Source organism: Phyllobates terribilis, unplaced genomic scaffold (assembly GCF_046119375.1).
Source record: "Phyllobates terribilis strain yellow unplaced genomic scaffold, ASM4611937v1 Scaffold_8__6_contigs__length_399053987, whole genome shotgun sequence".
Classification (NCBI taxonomy): domain Eukaryota; kingdom Metazoa; phylum Chordata; class Amphibia; order Anura; family Dendrobatidae; genus Phyllobates; species Phyllobates terribilis.
This window is the reverse complement of record NW_027362768.1, coordinates 363,670,689-363,689,206: the sequence shown is the minus strand read 5'-3', so window position 1 is coordinate 363,689,206 and position 18,518 is coordinate 363,670,689. Positions and strand designations below refer to the sequence as shown.

The 18,518-nt window shown below is 45.5% G+C and overlaps 1 protein-coding gene across 3 annotated transcripts in view; it reads right to left on the bottom strand.

The window, feature by feature from the left end:
* CPNE9 (copine family member 9) overlaps nucleotides 1-18,518 on the bottom strand; it is a 259,965-nt gene that overhangs the window by 48,929 nt on the left and 192,518 nt on the right. The window lies entirely within an intron of this gene.

Genomic DNA, 18,518 nt, shown 5'->3' with positions numbered 1-18,518 from the left:
GCCACTATGAGGCTGTGTCTGGTATTGTAACTCATGCTAATAAATTACCCAAAGGGTAAATGGACCCAACTTAAGCGATAATGTGATTAAACACTTGACTTTTATTGAAATGATTTAATATGGTCTAACAAATAAGGATTAAAATAACTCAGGTGGTATTATTGTGTAGCATTTCTTTGGGACTCCTCTGTGGGATATCCCTCTCCTAAAGCGAATATATCTCCTACCTAAATTAATGGCTGCAGTCCACTAGCTAGGATAACTATATCCGTGTGATGGAGACCCCCGGCAGATTGCATCGCTATGCAAACCAGACCCTTAATAAGACAGGTGTCCAGGGGCTGTCTCCCAGCACAAATCACAGGTATTATCTTGTGCCACCTTAGCATCAGCGGTGTGTGCACGAGCGGCTACAAATAGTATTCGCAAAAACAAAAAAAAACAACAACAACATTGTTTGACAGTTCATTAGCTAAGGAGGAAAATGTATAATATGAGCAAAAGCCAGGAGACACACCGGCATCTCATAGACTAATGAACTAATCTTTCCCAGGGATGGATGCCCCGTCCCTGCATATCAGGAGAAGCTAGCCTGGCAGAAGATGAATCCTCATTGACCTGCCGCGTGTTGTCCATCCTCTCATGGGAGCGAACGGACGTGGTTCCTGGCACAGAGGGATGACCTGGAGTGCCGCTGGGATGACCTGGAGTGCCGCTGGGATGACCTTCAGTGCCGCTTCAGGGATGACCTGGAGTGCCGCTCCAGGGATGATTTGGTGTGCCGCTCCAGGGATGATTTGGTGTGCCGCTCCAGGAATGACCTGGAGTGCCGCTCCAGGAATGACCTGGAGTGCCGCTCCAGGGATGATTTGGTGTGCCGCTCCAGGGATGATTTGGTGTGCTGCTCCAGGAATGACCTGGAGTGCCGCTCCAGGAATGATTTGGTGTGCCGCTCCAGGGATGATTTGGTGTGCCGCTCCAGGGATGACCTGGAGTGCCGCTCCAGGGATGATTTGGAGTGCCGCTGGGATGAGCTGGAATACCACTGGGATGAGCTGGAATGCCGCTGAGATGACCTGGAGTGCCGCTCCAGAGATGATTTGGAGTGCCGCTCCAGGGATGATTTTGATTGGAGTGCCGCTCCAGGGATGATTTGGAGTGCCGCTCCAGGGATGATTTGGAGTGCCTCTCCAGGAATGATTTGGTGTGTCGCTCCTGGGATGACCTGGAGTGCCGATCTCAGGATCAGTGGGGGCATGTTTTGTACCAAACATGAGGTAGGGGATAACATCCATATCGCTGCATGTCCAACTTCTGGGATCCCTGCCGATCCTGCAGACCTGAAAACCGGGGGAGGGGAGGGATCGATCATGTACACTGTACATTCATTCTCCATGAGACCATTGGATATAGCTGAGCGCAGCATTCAGCTGGTTTTCGGCGCTCCCATTATTCGGCATTATGAATGATCGACCACGACTCCATTCACATCCTGGTTCTCGGGATCAGTGGCGGTACCACCAGCCGGAACCCCAGCAATCAGAAAGTTATCCCCTACACTATGGATAGCGGATGACTTCCAAACCTGGTACATCCCCTTGTAACTCTTATATATTAAGAAAATTAATCATCAAATAATGTTTGCCAGTAAAATGATACAATGGTGGACATTCCTCTTTAAGGCTTTGCAGAAAAAGTGTAACATACAGTGGTTTATAATGATGTAGAGAAGCAAAAAAAAAACAACGTAATAGTCTCCTCTTCCACATCCCGTGTCTCCGAGCTCTTCTATACGACCTAACTTCTTTTCTTTATTCTTATCTGGTGGATCACAAGAAGCAACTTTGACATTGACAATTCTCATCCCAGTCATATTATTCCAATGATCGGAGATCCATATTTATGGTTGCCATCCATAGGGAATGCAACAACTCTGCCCCAGCTGCTTTAGACATGTGGCTACAAATCTTTGCATGGCCCTCTCCACAAAATAAATATAAATAATAATGCCATATAGTGCACAGAATTGCATATACGTACTGCACATTATCATTATCATTTGCATTTTTTTTAAGTCGCTATACTTGTTTAGTCTTGTAATATTCATTGATGTTTGTGCAAAATTCTTCAAAAATGGCGCACATGGTTGATGAATTTTTCGCAAAACGAAAAATGCTCTTTATTTTTGTCTTTTATCTTTTTTGGAGACTTTTTACAGCTAAAATATCACAAATGTTGCATTTGTGCAAAAATTCCAGACGTACGTCAAGGGACAAATTTTTAGAATGTCGCAACTGATGAATCGGCTTAAAACATCTTGAAATCCCACAATGACAAACATAGGAAAAAAAAACAAACTAAAACAGGTGAAAAAAAGCCACAAATTAAAAGAAGAATAAGAAGCAAATGAAAAACACCAAAAATAGGAGCTAATACAATTATGAATCTGGCCAAATATATTTATTGTACTCAGTGATATAACAGTAGACAATAAGCGTCCTCTAGTGGTGGCTGCAGCTAGGCACAATTTTACCATTGATGGTCTAAAAATAATATATTAAAAATAATATATATATATATATATATATATAAATATATATATATATACAGCATTTATATAGTACAAGGGGCGTAACGATCGTGATCGCAGAGGGTGTGACCGCGAATGGGCACGTGTAGAAGGTGGGGCCAGGATGTACCAGGATGGGGGACATATATACCAGGATTGGGACATATATACCAGGAAGGGCCCAGGATGGGGGACATATATACCAAGAAGGGGCTCAGGATGGGAGACATATACCAGCATAGGGGACATACAGTGGTGGCCAAAAGTATTGGCACCCCTGCAATTCTGTCAGATAATACTCAGTTTCTTCCTGAAAATGATTGCAATCACAAATTCTTTCATATTATTATCTTCATTTAATTTGCTTGCAAGGAAAAAACACAAAAGAGAATGAAGCAAAAATCAAATCATTGATCATTTCACACAAAACTCCAAAAATGGGCCAGACAAAAGTATTGGCACCCTCAACCTAATACTTGGTTGCACAACCTTTAGCCGAAATAACTGCGAACAACCGCTTCCGGTAACCATCAATGAGTTTCTTACAATGCTCTGCTGGAATTGTAGACCATTCTTCTTTGGCAAACTGCTCCAGGTCCCTGATATTTGAAGGGTGCCTTCTTCAAACTGCCATTTTGAGATCTCTCCACAGGTGTTCTATGGGATTCAGGTCTGGACTCATGGCTGGCCACCTTAGAAGTCTCCAGTGCTTTCTCTCAAACCATTTTATAGTGCTTTTGGAAGTGTGTTTTGGGTCATTGTCCTGCTGGAAGACCCATGACCTCTGAGGGAGACCCAGCTTTCTCACACTGGACCCTACATTATGCTGCAAAATTTGTTGGTAGTCTTCAGACTTCATAATGCTATGCACACAGTCAAGCAGTCCAGTGCCAGAGGCAGCAAAGCAACCCCAAAACATCAGGGAACCTCCGCCATGTTTGACTGTAGGGACCGTGTTCTTTTCTTTGAATGCCTCTTTTTTTTTCCTATACACTCTATGTTGATGCTTTTTCCCAAAAAGCTCTACTTTTGTCTCATCTGACCAGAGAACATTCTTCCAAAACGTTTTAGGCTTTCTCAGGTAAGTTTTGGCAAACTCCAGCCTGGCTTTTTTATGTCTCAGGGTAAGAAGTGGGGTCTTCCTGGGTATCCTACCATACAGTCCCTTTTCATTCAGACGCCGATGGATAGTACGGGTTGACACTGTTGTACCCTCGGACTGCAGGGCAGCTTGAACTTGTTTGGATGTTAGTTGAGGTTCTTTATCCACCATCCGCACAATCTTGCATTGAAATCTCTCGTCAATTTTTCTTTTCCGTCCACATCTAGGGAGGTTAGCCACAGTGCCATGGGCTTTAAACTTCTTGATGACACTGCGCACGGAAGACACAGGAACATTCAGGTCTTTGGAGATGGACTTGTAGCCTTGAGATTGCTCATGCTTCCTCGCAATTTGGTTTCTCAAGTCCTCAGACAGTTCTTTGGTCTTCTTTCTTTTCTCCATGCTCAATGTGGTACACACAAGGACACAGGACGGAAGTTGAGTCAACTTTAATCCATGTTAACTGGCTGCAAGTGTGATTTAGTTATTGCCAACACCTGTTAGGTGCCACAGGTAAGTTACAGGTGCTGTTAATTACTCGAATTAGAGAAGCATCACATGATTTTTCAAACAGTGCCAATACTTTTGTCCACCCCCTTTTTTAGGTTTGGTGTGGAATTATATCCAATTTGGCTTTAGGACAATTCTTTTTGTGTTTTTTCATTGAAGACAAATTAAATGAAGATAATAATGCCAAACAATTTGTGATTGCAATCATTTTCAGGAAGAAACTGAGTATTATCTGACAGAATTGCAGGGGTGCCAATACTTTTGGCCACCACTGTATATACAAAGAAGAGGCCCAGGATAGGTGACATATATACCAGGAAGGAGCCCAGGATGGGGGACATATATAGCAGGATGGGGAACATACATACCAAGAAGGGGCCCAGGATGGGGGTACATGTATACCAGGATGGGGGACATATATACCAAGAAGGGGTCCAGGATGGGGGACATATATACCAGGAAGGGGCCAAGGATGGGGGACATATATAGTAGGATGGGGGACATATATAGTAGGATGGGGGACATATATAGCAGGATGGGGGACATATATGCCAAGAAGGGGCCCAGGATGGGGCACATTAGTACAGGATTGGAGGCATTATTACATAATGGGGGGTACACCTATGTCCTCATAAGGTTTAGAATGCTATAAGTGCCCATACATCTGATCAATATGTGGGGAGGGGCCCGGTCCAAATTTTGCATCGGTGCCCATCAGATTCTAGATTCTAGTAATGCCACTGTGAAAGTTTTAGGCAGGTGTGGAAAAAACGCTGCAAAGTAAGAATACTTTAAAAAAAATAGAAGTTGTTAATAGTGTATTTTAATCAATTAAAAAAAAGAAAGAAAAAATGTTAATAAAAAAATATTGTGGACATTCACTTTAATTAGCACAGAATGCTGGAACTGGTGTAATTAGTGTTAATCCCCCCCCCATTTAATTTATATGTGTCCTAATGGCGGAGGTAACAGTAAGCGTCACTTTAGGACCAGCAGTGCGGTGCAGATGTAATGGCGACCGTACACTTCACTGGTGAATAGTAATTGGAATACATAAAGCACATAAGCTCTATGCGGCGTCTCATAAAACACCAGGAGAAGCTGTTAATAAGCGATCAGAGGGGCCCCCAAGAATAATATGAGGCCGATATATCCTTCAGTGCTTTGTTTAATTGTGTGCTCGCACAGCTGCCGCGCCGGCGCCTCCTGCGGGAGAATCACAGAACAGCGCCCAATGGAGAAACAGATGCTCCAACAAGCCCAGATGTTCTGTGCTACCCCGAGCGCACACGCGTCAAAACTTCAAAGAAATGTGGCGAAACGTCCCCCCCGCGCCGCACCGCGCCAATGTGACATCTGAAAATCAAAGATGTGTGCCGTGTAAGAGAGCGGAACTAGCAGAGGAGGTGGCGGCATCGCATATACCGATACAAGGGGTTATTTATGAGCTTGCATAGGACTGCCGGAAACTTACAATGCAGTGTATTGTTTGTGAGATACGTAGGACTGCTGTAAATTCACAATGCAGCACAGTATTTTAATTTTCCATAGGACTGTTTGAAACATACAATGCGGTGTATTATTTTTGTTTTTGCATAGGACTGCTAGACATTCACACTGCAGCGTACTGTTTTGTGAGTTTACACAGGACTGACGATTATATCTATTACATTAGCCAAACTCAAAAATCAAATTAGAAAATTCGCTGACTGCAGCTATAAAGTCAGACACGCTACATCTGTATAATAAGACCCCGAAACCAGACCCCCAGCTTCTCATATATTCAGCAGACAGACGCCGGGGTGGATTTATCGTCTAGGAGAAAATCTGTTCTTGTTGCCCATAGCAACTAATCCCAGAGCAGCTTTAACCAATCTAAGCACAGCTTTCATTTTTTAAGAGAAGAATACAAAATGAAAGCTGCGTTGTGAATGGTCGGTAGGGGCAAGAAGGAAAGGTCTTCTCTTAAACACTTTTATCAATCTCCAAAATATCTATTTATCCATCTATCTATCTATCTATCTATCTATCTATCTATCTATCTATCTATCTATCTATCTGTCAAAAATTCAAATAAGCTTTATTGCCAGGACCAAATACACAATAGTTTTGCCAAAGCAAATGCGCAGTAGGGAACAGAGACTGTGGGGATGATAGATGGAGGCTAACTATCCATCCCATATCTATCTATCCCTCTATCTATCAATCTATTTATCCATCTTTCTCTCTTTTATCTATATACACTGGGTACGGAAAGTATTCAGACCCCTTTAAATTTTTCACTCTTTGTTTCATTGCAGCCATTTGGTAAATTCTAAAAAGTAAATTTTTTTTCTCATTAAAGTACACTCTGCACCCCATCTTGACTGAAAAAAAAACAGAAATGTAGAAATTTTTGCAAATTTATTAAAAAAGAAAAACTGAAATATCACATGGTCATAAGTATTCAGACCCTTTGCTCAGTATTGAGTAGAAGCCCCCTTTTGAGCTAGTACAGCTATGAGTCTTCTTGGGAATGATGCAACAAGTTTTTCACACCTGGATTTGGAGATCCTCCGCCATTCTTCCTTGCAGATCCTCTCCAGTTCCGTCAGGTTGGATGGTGAACGTTGGTGGACAGCCATTTTCAGGTCTCTCCACAGATGCTCAATTGGGTTTAGGTCAGGGCTCTGGCTGGGCCAGTCAAGAATGGTCACAGAGTTGTTCTGAAACCACTCCTTTGTTATTTTAGCTGTGTGCTTAGGGTCATTGTCTTGTTGGGAGGTGAACCTTCGGCCAAGTCTGAGGTCCAGAGCACTCTGGAAGAGATTTTCATCCAGGATATCTCTATACTTTGCCACATTCATGTTTCCTTCAATTTCTACCAGTCGTCCTGTCCCTGCAGCTGAAAAACACCCCCATAGCATGATGCTGCCACCACCATGTTTCACTGTTGGGATTGTATTGGGCAGGTGATGAGCAGTGTCTGGTTTTCTCCACACATACCACTTAGAATTATCACCAAAAAGTTCTATCTTCGTCTCATCAGACCAGAGGATATTATTTCTCATAGTCTGGGAGTCCTTCATGTGTTTTTGAGCAAACTCTATGCGGGCTTTCATATATCTTGCACTGAGGAGAGGCTTCCGGCGGACCACTCTGCCATAAAGGCCCGACTGGTGGAGGGCTGCAGTGATAGTTGACTTTGTGGAACTTTTCTCCCATCTCCCTACTGCATCTCTGGAGCTCAGCCACAGTGATCTTGGGGTTTTCTTTACTTCTCTCACCAAGGCCCTTCTCCCACGATTGCTCAGTTTGGCTGGACGGCCAGACTTCTGGTGGTCCCAAACTTCTTCCATTTAAGGATTATGGAGGCCATTGTGCTCTTAGGAACCTTGAGTAATGCAGAAATTCTTTTGTAACCTTCGCCAGATCTGTGCCTTGCCACAATTCTGTCTCTGAGCTCTTTGGGCAGTTCCTTTGAGCTCATGATTCTCATTTGGTCTGACATGCACTGTGAGCTGTGAGGTCTTATATAGACAGGTGTGTGCCTGTCCAAATCATGTCCTATCAGTTTAATTAAACACAGCTGGACTCCAATGAAGGAGTAGACCCATCTCAAAGAGGATCACAAGGAAATGGACAGCATGTGACTTAAATATGAGTGTCTGAGCAAAGGGTCTGAATACTTATGACCATGTGATATTTCAGTTTTTCTTTTTTAATAAATTTGTAAAAATTTCTACATTTCTGTTTTTTTCAGTCAAGATGGGGTTCAGAGTGTACTTTAATGAGAAAAAAAATTAACTTTTTAGAATTTACCAAATGGCTGCAATGAAACAAAGAGTGAACAATTTAAAGGGGTCTGAATACTTTCCATACCCACTGTATCTATCATCTATCTATCTATCTATCTATCTATCTATCTATCTATCTATCTATCTATCCATCTATCTATCCATCTATCTATCTATCTATCTATCTATCTATCTATCTATCTATCTATCTATCTCTCCATCTATCTATCCCTCTATCCTGAGCCGGCTCCAGGTTTTTCTGGGCCCTGGGCGAAAGAGTCTCAGTGGGCCCCTTTAACACATACCACAATTCATGATGCACAGATACCACAGAGACATATATAGTACAATGCAAAGATTTCACTTCTTACATTACATGAGTGATATCTATTGTAAATTCCACAATAGCTCAGAAACTGGCGAATCGCTCCACACAGTATACTGGCCCCCGTAAAATGCCCCATAGAGAATACTGGCCCCCATAAAATGCTCCATACGGAATACTGGCCCCCATATAACGCTCCATACAGAATACTGGCCCCCATATAACGCTCCATACAGAATACTGGCCCCCATATAATGCTCCATACAGAATACTGGCCCCCATAAAACGCTCCATACAGGATACTGGCTCTCATATAACACCTCCGTACAGGATACTAGTCCCCTTATAACGCTCCATACAGGATATTGGCCCCCATATAATGCTTCATGCAGGCTGTTCCCGCCCATATAATGCCCCATGCTGGATGTCACTTGCCCCCCCCCATAGAATGCCCTATGCAGGATGTCACTTGTTCCCCCCCATATAATGCCCCATGCAGGCTGTCCCTTTCCCCCCATATAATGCCCCATGCAGGATGTCCATTCCCCACCCATATAATGCCTCATGCAGGATGTCCCTTTCCCCCCATATAATGCCCCATGAGGGATGTCCTTTTCCCCCACCATATAATGCCCCATGCAGGATATCACCCCCCTCTCTTTAAAATGCCCCATGCAGGATGTCACCCCCCCACCATATAATGCCACATGCAGGATGTCACACCCCCCATATAATGCCACATGCAGGATGTCACCCCCCCCCATATAATGCCCGACCGCGCCTGCTCAGGGCCCCGGCACTTGCCTGGGTGCGCCAGGTGCTGACGTCGGCCCTGCCTCTATCTATCTATCTATCTATCCATTATCTATCAATCATCTCTCTATCTATCTATCTATCTATCTATCTATCTATCTATCTATCTATCCCTCTATTTATCCATCTATATATCTATTCTCCTATCTATCTATCTATCTATCTATCTATCTATCCAAATCAAATCAAATGTGCTTTATTGGCAGGAATAAGTACATGTTAGCATTGCCAAAGCAAGTGGTAAAATAATGGAGGGATGGGTATAGGGATAGGGACACATCCAGGGTGGGGTATCGGGGTCCATGACATATCAGGCTCCTCCTAGTCTGTGGCAGGCACTGACATATTGCTCTGCTATGGCCGCTGCACTTTCCTCTTCCCCCAGTAGTATAGGCAGCTTGTCTTCCTCCTCCATGGAGGTGAAGTCTGGGAGGAGATCGGACAGTCTCATGAAGTGAGTGTCCCTCATTGTGGAGTATTTGGGGCACCTTAGCAAGAAGTGGGCCTCATCCTCCACGTCCTCCTGGGGGCGCTGCTGGCAGAGTCTGCGCTCTCTGGGCTTGTAGTTCTGTCGGTGCCGCCCGGATTCGATGAGTAGGCCGTGGGCGCTCAGTCTGTACCTGCTCAGGATCTGTCGCTCTTTGGGGTTTAAGAGTTTCTCTAGTTATGGGGCCAGTTTGTATTCCCTCTGTAGGTTCTGGTATATCGTCAGTTTCTGTGATTTGGTAATGTCGTTCTTCCAGACGCTGAGATATTCCTCTTTGCCTTTGTCTACCATCTTTTGGATTTCGCCTTTTGTCAGGCCATGCAAGTTGGTGGCTTGATCAGGCTGGTTTGGGGTGATTTGTGTTGGGGGGCTTCGTTCTCCTGTGGCTTCCTAGTGTAGCAAGGCTTTGTGATGGTAGGAGCTGGGACTACTACTTTGTAGATGAGCCTTGAATGATAAAGCCTTCTCCTGGATCACAAGGTGAAGCGGGAATCTGCCCAGCTTTGCTCAGCAGGCTCTGTTTGATGAGCTCCGATGGACTTGGAGGAGGTGTTTGCAGAACTCTAGGTGGAATATTTCTGTTGGTCCCACTTTGACCAGTTTGGGTATGAGACTGGACCCCAGACTTCGCTGCCGTACAGAAGGATTGGGGCAATGATGGTAACAAAGATTTTTAGCCAGACTGTTACAGGTGCCTTGAGATGGTACAGACATCTTCTGATGGCATACAAGGCTTTGCATGCCTTGTCTTTCAGCAACTGTATGGCTTGCTTAAAGCTCCCTGATTGAGTTTTAGGCCCAGGTAGGTGTACTTGTTGGTTTCCGTAAGTGGACAGCTGTCTATTATGAAGGGCGGGATGGCCTGCTGGTTTCTGCTTTCTTTTCTGGAACACCATGATATTAGTTTTCTTCCGGTTGATTGGCAGTGCCCATGCGGTGCTGAAGGTATCTAGGATTTTCAGATTATCTTGGACGCCTTTCTCAGTTGGTGATAACAGCACGAGGTCATCAGCATACAGCAGAAATTTCACCTCTGAGTCATGGAGGGTGAGTCCAGGTGCTGAGGAGGACTCCAGAGCCACTGCCAGCTCGTTGATGTAAATGTTGAAGAACGTTGGACTGAGGCTGCAGCCCTGTTGCACTCCTCGGCTCTGTTGGAAATAGGCCGTCCTCCTTCAATTTACCCTCATGCTGCAGCTGCTCTGTGTAGAAGTTTCAGATTACTCCACCTATTCCGCTCCCCAGCAGTTTTAGGAATAGTCCTGGGTGCCACACTGAGTCGAATGCCTTCTTAAAGTCCACAAAGCAGACATAGATCCTCCCATGCCTTGTATTGTGGATGTGGCTCTTGATGAGGCTGTGCAGGGTGTAGATGTGGTCGGTGGTGCAGTGGTTTGGCATGAAGCCTGCTTGGCTCTTGCTGAGGACGTTGTGTTGGGTGAGGAAGGTGAGGATCCTCTTTTTTTTCAGGATGCAGTTGAAGAGTTTCCCCAGATTACTGCTGACATAATCCTCGGTAGTTTGCTGGTTCGTACTTGTCCCCGTTTTTGTGTATCGGGGTTATGAGTCCTTGGGTCCAGTTTTTGGGAAAGTAGCCAGCCTGAAGTACAATATTGAATAGTTTTGCTATCGCAGCCTGGATGTCTGGCGGGCTATATTTCAGCATTTCTGGGAGGATCCCATCTGGGCTGCTGGCTTTTTTACCTTTTATCAGTGTGATCCTTTCTGTTATTTCTGGCAATGTAATTGGTGTGTCCAGAGGGTTTTTGAAGTCTTTGAATTTTTCCTCCATATCCTTCAGTTTGTTCACAAGCTCTATTTGTGCCGGGTTCAGGTCTTCACTTGGGATGTCTTTGTAAAGGTCCTTGAAGTACTGGAGCCAGATGTTGCCGCTCTGGATTGGGGGTTGTTGCTTTTTCGGTTGGATCCTAGGTGGTTCCATAGTTCCCAAAAGCTGTTGTCTTCAAGGGCATCTTGGAGTTGGAGAAGTTTGGTGGAAATGTGGTTTTGCTTTTTCTTTTTGAGGATTCGTAATTCCGTTGTATGGAGAGGTAGGCTTCTCTCAGAGTGGGGTTGTTTGGGTTTCTGTATTTTTGATTTGAGGCCGTTCTTAGGGCCTTCCTTATAGCTTTACATTCCTTGTCAAACCAGTTGTTGGGATTTTTCTTACTCGGCCTTTTGTTGCTGCATCTTTTCAGGTTGGACATTTCAGCCATGGACATTTCTATCTATCTATCTATCTATCTATCTATCTATCTATCTATCTATCTATCTATCTATCTATCTATCTATCTATCTATCTCTGGAGAAAGGCTGTGTTCAGCAGAAACATTGCCACATCTGATGGGCTAATAAAGTCCTCTTTTTTCACAAATTTTCGAGTGCCGCCTTTTTTTCTTATGTGCTATATAAATTGGACAATGGAATCCTTGTCTGGGAGGCTTTGTACCCAACTTTCAAGTCCAGTGCTGTTGTGGCGCCCCTGAGGGTTCAGTCGCCACAGGGGTACTGCACCTCAGATAGAGGTGTGGTATCTCCTCTTCCAGGTAAGGATGGAGCATCACCCAGGACCCCACTTCACACTCAACACTACACCACTCCTGTCCTGCAGGGGGCCTAAATGCACCACGGTGCTGCCCCGTTCCGGGATAGAGGAGATGGGGGGGAAACCAAAGATAGGGGGAACCATGTAGTGGGTGAGGGTGGAGGACACACTTACAGGAAGCACTTGTAGCAACATATATAATCTACGGCCATCTTAAGTTCAAGGTCCTTTGGTTGTGGTCTTCTGTCAGGGTCCAGCAAGAGTCTGCAGCTGGCTGAAGATTCAGGGTCCTCGTTCTCAGGCCTTGAGACGAGGAGTGGGTCAGAGTTAACCACTGTCTCTGCCCGGTCAGGGTACCGTTCTAAGAAGGCCTTGGAAGGGAGCAAAGGAGATAGGCTCCACAGGCAAAAGGATCCCAGGGGGATACGGACGGAGCGGAGTCGCCACCTGTATTCCTCACTCTGGCCAAGCCAGAGGGATTCCTGCTGCAAGAGGTGTGACCGGCCCCCGATATCTGACTGTGTACTTCATGTCACTGTTGGAAAAGCCCGGAGGCTTAGTGGATCCCAGGGAGGGACACAAGCAGGAGGAGAAGGAGAAAGAGAGGGAGAAGGAGAGGAACATATTGACAGGGTCTTGACAGGTGCTCCTGATCTACCTGGGAAGTGCTGAACCCCTTTCCTGGTGGCCGCAGCGTGCCGCGGGAGGCAGAGAGAAGCTTTGCAGCGGCTACTTCACTAAAGTGAGTAAAACCTGGATGACTTCATTTACCGTCTCCGCTTAGTTATTCCCGCGCGGCCCTGCACCCACCATCCCTCCACTCAGTCCATCTGACACTGCCCTGAGGCCTACTCCGCCTGTGGGGAGTAGTTCCAACCAAGCTGCCAGAATATCAGCCTCAGAGGACTGTCGCAGCGCTGGTGGCCTTCACCAGAAACCACAGGTGGCGTAGTCGAATAATCACTCATCAACAAGCCCATTATTTTTCATGTGACAGCCCTGGGCACGGACCGGGTCACGGCAACGACGACATCCCACTCTGCCACCCCGCATTGGCCCGGCTCCGAGTACCCCATCGCTCATGGAGGGCGAGTCACTGTTCCATTTTCTTATTTAATATCTATCTTAATCTATCTATCTATCTATCTATCTATCTATCTATCTATCTATCTATCTATCTATCTCTGTCCTAGTCTAATCTATTTTTAATTCCTCATCGCACCCTAATTGAGGAGCTATTCCGGCGTTAGCTTTGTGCATTTTCCACGATGGAGGACAGGACTGTATCTGTGTAATTACCAGGCACATTGTACACAGTAATATATGCAGTGCATTACCTGAGATACAGGAGAACCTGCATCGTCGGATCCTATTCTTCCTCATCTCTATGGTGAACTGCAAGCGGCAAAACACATAATTGCTAATCTGTAATTTCCATCTAATTTGTGAGAGAGGATGCAGTTGATGAATCCATTAGTAGCGCAGCTCAGCAGGAGACAACATTCATGGAGATCCCCTCTATGGGAGAGATTAGCATAGAGCGCAGAGCACCTTTCATTCAGCACCATGGAGATCGACACCGGAAAATGGGAGCAAACTTCTACTCTGGACGACTTATTTTACAACTACAACTAGGAAGCCACTTGGTTACTATCTGTCTCTGGGAAAGCTGGATGACTACCAATTTTTGACCCACATTTTATTAAATTCTTCAACGGCAAATCTGTTGCAACAATGTAAGAAATGTATCACCCATGACCAAGAAGATTTGCATTTTAGGAGACTTGAAAAATTGGATGAGAGACATCTGTGAGACTCACATCGGTTGTTATACTTTCTTCCACAAACAGTGCCACCCTTTTTCCAGGTTGTGTATGGTATTGCAGCTTTACTTCATTCCATTCATTGGAGCTGAGGTGCAATACGAAATGCAACCTATGAGCAGGTGTGGCACTACTTCTGCGAGAGAGTAGGCATATTTTTCTTGTACAACTTATTTTTATTGTCAAAGAAATTTTAAATCATTCTTAAAGGATTTGTCCAAATACAAGAAACCCTGTCCACATATAATTTTAGGACGAATGAGGGGTCTCTGATCATGAGCCCCTATATTAGTCAAAGTTGAAAGATACTAACAAAGAGCGTCTCCCATTGGAGGACTCCCACTGGTAGAGCAAATGCTGTATTTGAATAGATATCACATAATACCACATTTCTCCAGCAGTGGCCGCTGCAGGGAAAATAAGCAGCTCTATGCCAATTACAACTGATCGATAGGGGTTTCAACCTTCAGATCATCCGACTGACAGTAGCCAGATCTTCATTTACAGAATGTGGAAAAGTTAATTAAAGGGTTATTCCTAAAATCAGAACATGATCTCAGTTTTCTGTATACACTGAATTAAACAATACAACCTTATTTTTAAATCTACACTGATCTGCAGGTATCACCCCTAATGATGACTCCCCTGTGCTCTCTTAACCCTCCATTTTCACTGGATCCATCCTTCAGTAGTTCTACTGCTGTCAGTCGAGCAAGCTCAGATGCACCTAATGACCCTGGCTAATAAAACACCTGACTGCTGGGTTGTAGCACAGTTCAGCTATGCTATGCTGAAGATCCCACTGATACCAGCTGCATTGGCACCTGATGACCATGCCTAAATCATAAAAAAACAGATGCACCTTTGACCCTGGGTAATAACTACCCTCCCCAGGTCCTCTCACAGCAACTTCATCATGTATACATTTGTGTTGCAGCACAGCTCAGCTATGCAATGCCTGCAGGTGGGAGCATGAAGATCCCCATGAACCACCAATAAAATGTGTAGTATTGGTCATATAGTGGGTCACAGTCACTACATACAAAACTATCAAAGGTGGCCTCATCTATGAAAATAAAAGTTGCCCATGTTGAGATCTATCTATCACTATCAAAAAGCGCATAGGAGAGAGGGAGTGAGGGACCTGCAGCACCGAGAAGAAGTAGGGTGATGGTGGGAAATATAGTTTTAGCAGATAAGAATAAGATGAACAGAAGGGCAGAAGGAGATGAAAAAAGCTATAAAAGGTACAAGAAAGAAACTGTTAGCTTCACTAGGTGAGGTGGATTCTCAAATTCCAATGTCAGGGTGGGCACACGAGCATCGGTGAAGCAGGCAGGTGAGGCACGGGGAAACAGGTAAAAGAGGTCCTGGAGACAGTAGACAGGTAGCAGAGGTCCTGGAAACTGCAGGTAGGTAGAAGTCCTTGAAACTGCAGGCAGACAGGAGACATTGTGGAGACCACAGACAGGTAGCAGAGATCTTGGAGACCGCAGAGAGGTAGCAAAGGTCCTGGAGGCTACAGGCAGAATCTTGGAGAACACAAACAGATAGCAAAGGTCCTAGAGACCGCAGACAGGTACCAGAGGTTCTGGAGACCGCAGGCAAGTAGCATAGGTCCTGGAGACTGTAGGCAGATAGGAGACATTCTGGAGACCACAGACAGGCATCAGAAGTATGGAAGCTGCAGGCAGAAAGGAGACATCCTGGAGACTGCAGACAGGTAGCAGAGGTACTGGAAGCCATAGGCAGACAATGTACGTTCTGGAGACCACAGACAGGTAGTAGAGGTCATGGAGACCGCAGGCAGTTACCAGAGGTCCTGGAGACCGTAGACAGGTACCAGAGGTCCTGGAGACTGCAGACAGGTACCAGAGGTCCTGGAGACTGCAGACAGGTACCAGAGGTCCTGGAGACCGCAGACAGGTACCAGAGGTCCTGGGACCACAGATAGGTACCAGAGTTCCTGGAGACCGCAAGCAGGTACCAGAGGTCCTGTAGACCACAGACAAATAGGAGACGTTTTGGAAACCACACATTGGTAACAAAGGTACTGAAAGCTGCAGGAAGACAGGAGACGTCCTGGAGACTACAGACAAGTAGCAGATGTATGGAAGCCGCAGGCAGACAGGAGACGTCCTGGAGACCGCAGACAGGTGGCAGATGTACGGGAAGATGTAGTCATACAGGAGACTGGGAAACAGATAGCAGAGGTATGGAAGCCACAGGCAGACAGGAGATGTCCTGGAGACCACAGACATGGAGCAGAAGTACTGGAGGCTGCATGCACACAGGAGACCAGGAAGCAGGTGGCCAGGACTCAAGAACACTAAAATTCTTAACACCAAGACACAGGTGTATGTCTTGATAGGCCTTATATAGGCCTGGGCAGATGATCACATGGGAGCACGCTGGGCTACATGCAAAGCCCAACGTGGAGAACAAGAAAGTTTAGTGGACCGGGGTGAAAGGAGCAGAGCCCAGATCCGGGACAGGTGTGTAACAGAAAGCTTATGTTGGGCTTGTACTGTATATTAACAAGAGTAATGCAGATATTGTGCTTTTAAAAAAAAAAATATTGCCATTGTGGAAATAACCCCTTCAGGGCTGTATGACAACCCTATCAAGACCTAGCAGCCACACTGGTTATCACCTAACGTTCCGAAACACTTCAACATGGTTAAAAAAATCCCAAAAAGACGACTCAATTACTTGTGTTGACTTTTTTTTTAATTGAAGAAAACCATTTTAATAAAATGATATAGGATAAAGCGAAGCGCTCTTTGTCGGTGGGTGCATCTGCACAAGTTCCCCCATTGCGCACCCTCCTCTCGGCTTCCTCCAGGCTGTCTACCCTTTGGACTGTTCACTAAATGGAAACAAGTTTGTTCCAGGCAGCTGGATATTAGTTATTTTCAGGTTTTCGACTACCGATCCCGGGAGACCGGAGTTTACTTGTATGAGCATCGGCAGTGGCCTTTTCCGGCTTTGCTCACTTCAATACCTCCTGACAGATTCCAGCGTGATACTGATGTCATTTTCTCCAATGTCCTGAGAGATGCCGCTGCGCTTCGCTGCACTTTCTTGTCCGCTTTGGATTCATTTAGATGTCTGCTGATAACCGCGTGCGTCTCTATCTCTCCTCGGAGCCTCGGTCTGGAGTTGAATGGCCGCGGTTACAGCTTCCCTCACTTCAAGCTGTTTGACCTTCCTGCATTATGTATCAGATAGCAAGGAATGCAGGTGGCTGCAGAATTCATCATCATTATGGCCGCTGTTAGCTCATGAAATAACGCGGTTAGTTATAATTAGCACTTGAAGGAATTCCTCTTTGAAGGAAAACTTCACACCAGTTCATAATGAACGTATTACTGTAATATAAACTCTGCTGTGCTCCATATTGGGCTTTGCAGACGGCCTGGTCTGCTCCCATGTGATCATCTGCCTGGTCCTATATAAGGTCTCCCAAGACTCACACCTGTGTCTTGGCATTAAGTCTTTTAGTTTATATGTGCAGAGTTCCCTGGTTGTGGTCTCCAAGACCTCTCCTTCCTGCGGCTTCCATAATCTCAGCTACCTGTCAGCCTGCGGCTTCCATAACCTCAGCTACCTGTCAGCCTGCGGCTTCCAGAACCTCAGCTACCTGTCTGCCTGCGGCTTCAAGAACCTCAGCTACCTGTCTGCCTGCGACTTACAGAACCTCAGCTACCTGTCTGCCTGCGACTTACAGAACCTCAGCTACCTGTCTGCCTGCGACTTACAGAACCTCAGCTACCTGTCTGCCTGCGACTTACAGAACCTCAGCTGCCTGTCTGCCTGCAGCTTCCAGGATCTCTGCTATCTGTCTTCAGCTTTCAGTACCTTAGCTACCTGTCTGCCTCTGGTGCCCAGTACCTCAGCTACCTGTCTGACTGAGGCTTACAGTACCTCAGCTACCTGTCTTCCTGGGGCTTCCAGTACCTCAGCTACCTATCTGCCTGTGGCTTCCAGTACGTCTGCTATCTGTCTGCAGCTTCCAGTTCCTCTGTTTTCCGTTTCCCCTGTTTCTCACATGCCTGCTGCATCGACGCCCGTGGCCTGTGTGCCCACCCGGACCTTGGACTTGAAAGATCCACTTCATCAGATGAGCCTAACAAACGACCCACCGATGCTGATAAGCTGATCACAGTGTGTCTGACTGCTGAGACCTCCACTGATCATCACTAATCGGTGACTGAACCTGGCAGTAGGTGTTCATTTTTCCTTCAGCGCCACCACAGGAGAAATGAAGAATTACACACTATCCATTCAAATCAATGGGCTTTCCATTTATTGAGTAGATTTGCTCAGACCTCCAGAGAGAGAGGCCGCCATTTTTAAATTTCTCATAGTTATTGATGGCAGCCAGTGCCTCCACTTTTCCACTAGAACTGGGGAACTAACAATGATGCGGCCAGTCCATTCATTAATAATGAATTAAGTAATTATTATTTTATTATTGATTGATAGTTGAATTCCCCATAGCGCGGGATGACATGAGAACCTAATTTTTGCATCCTCGAAACAGCAGCTTTCATTTTCTCCACGGC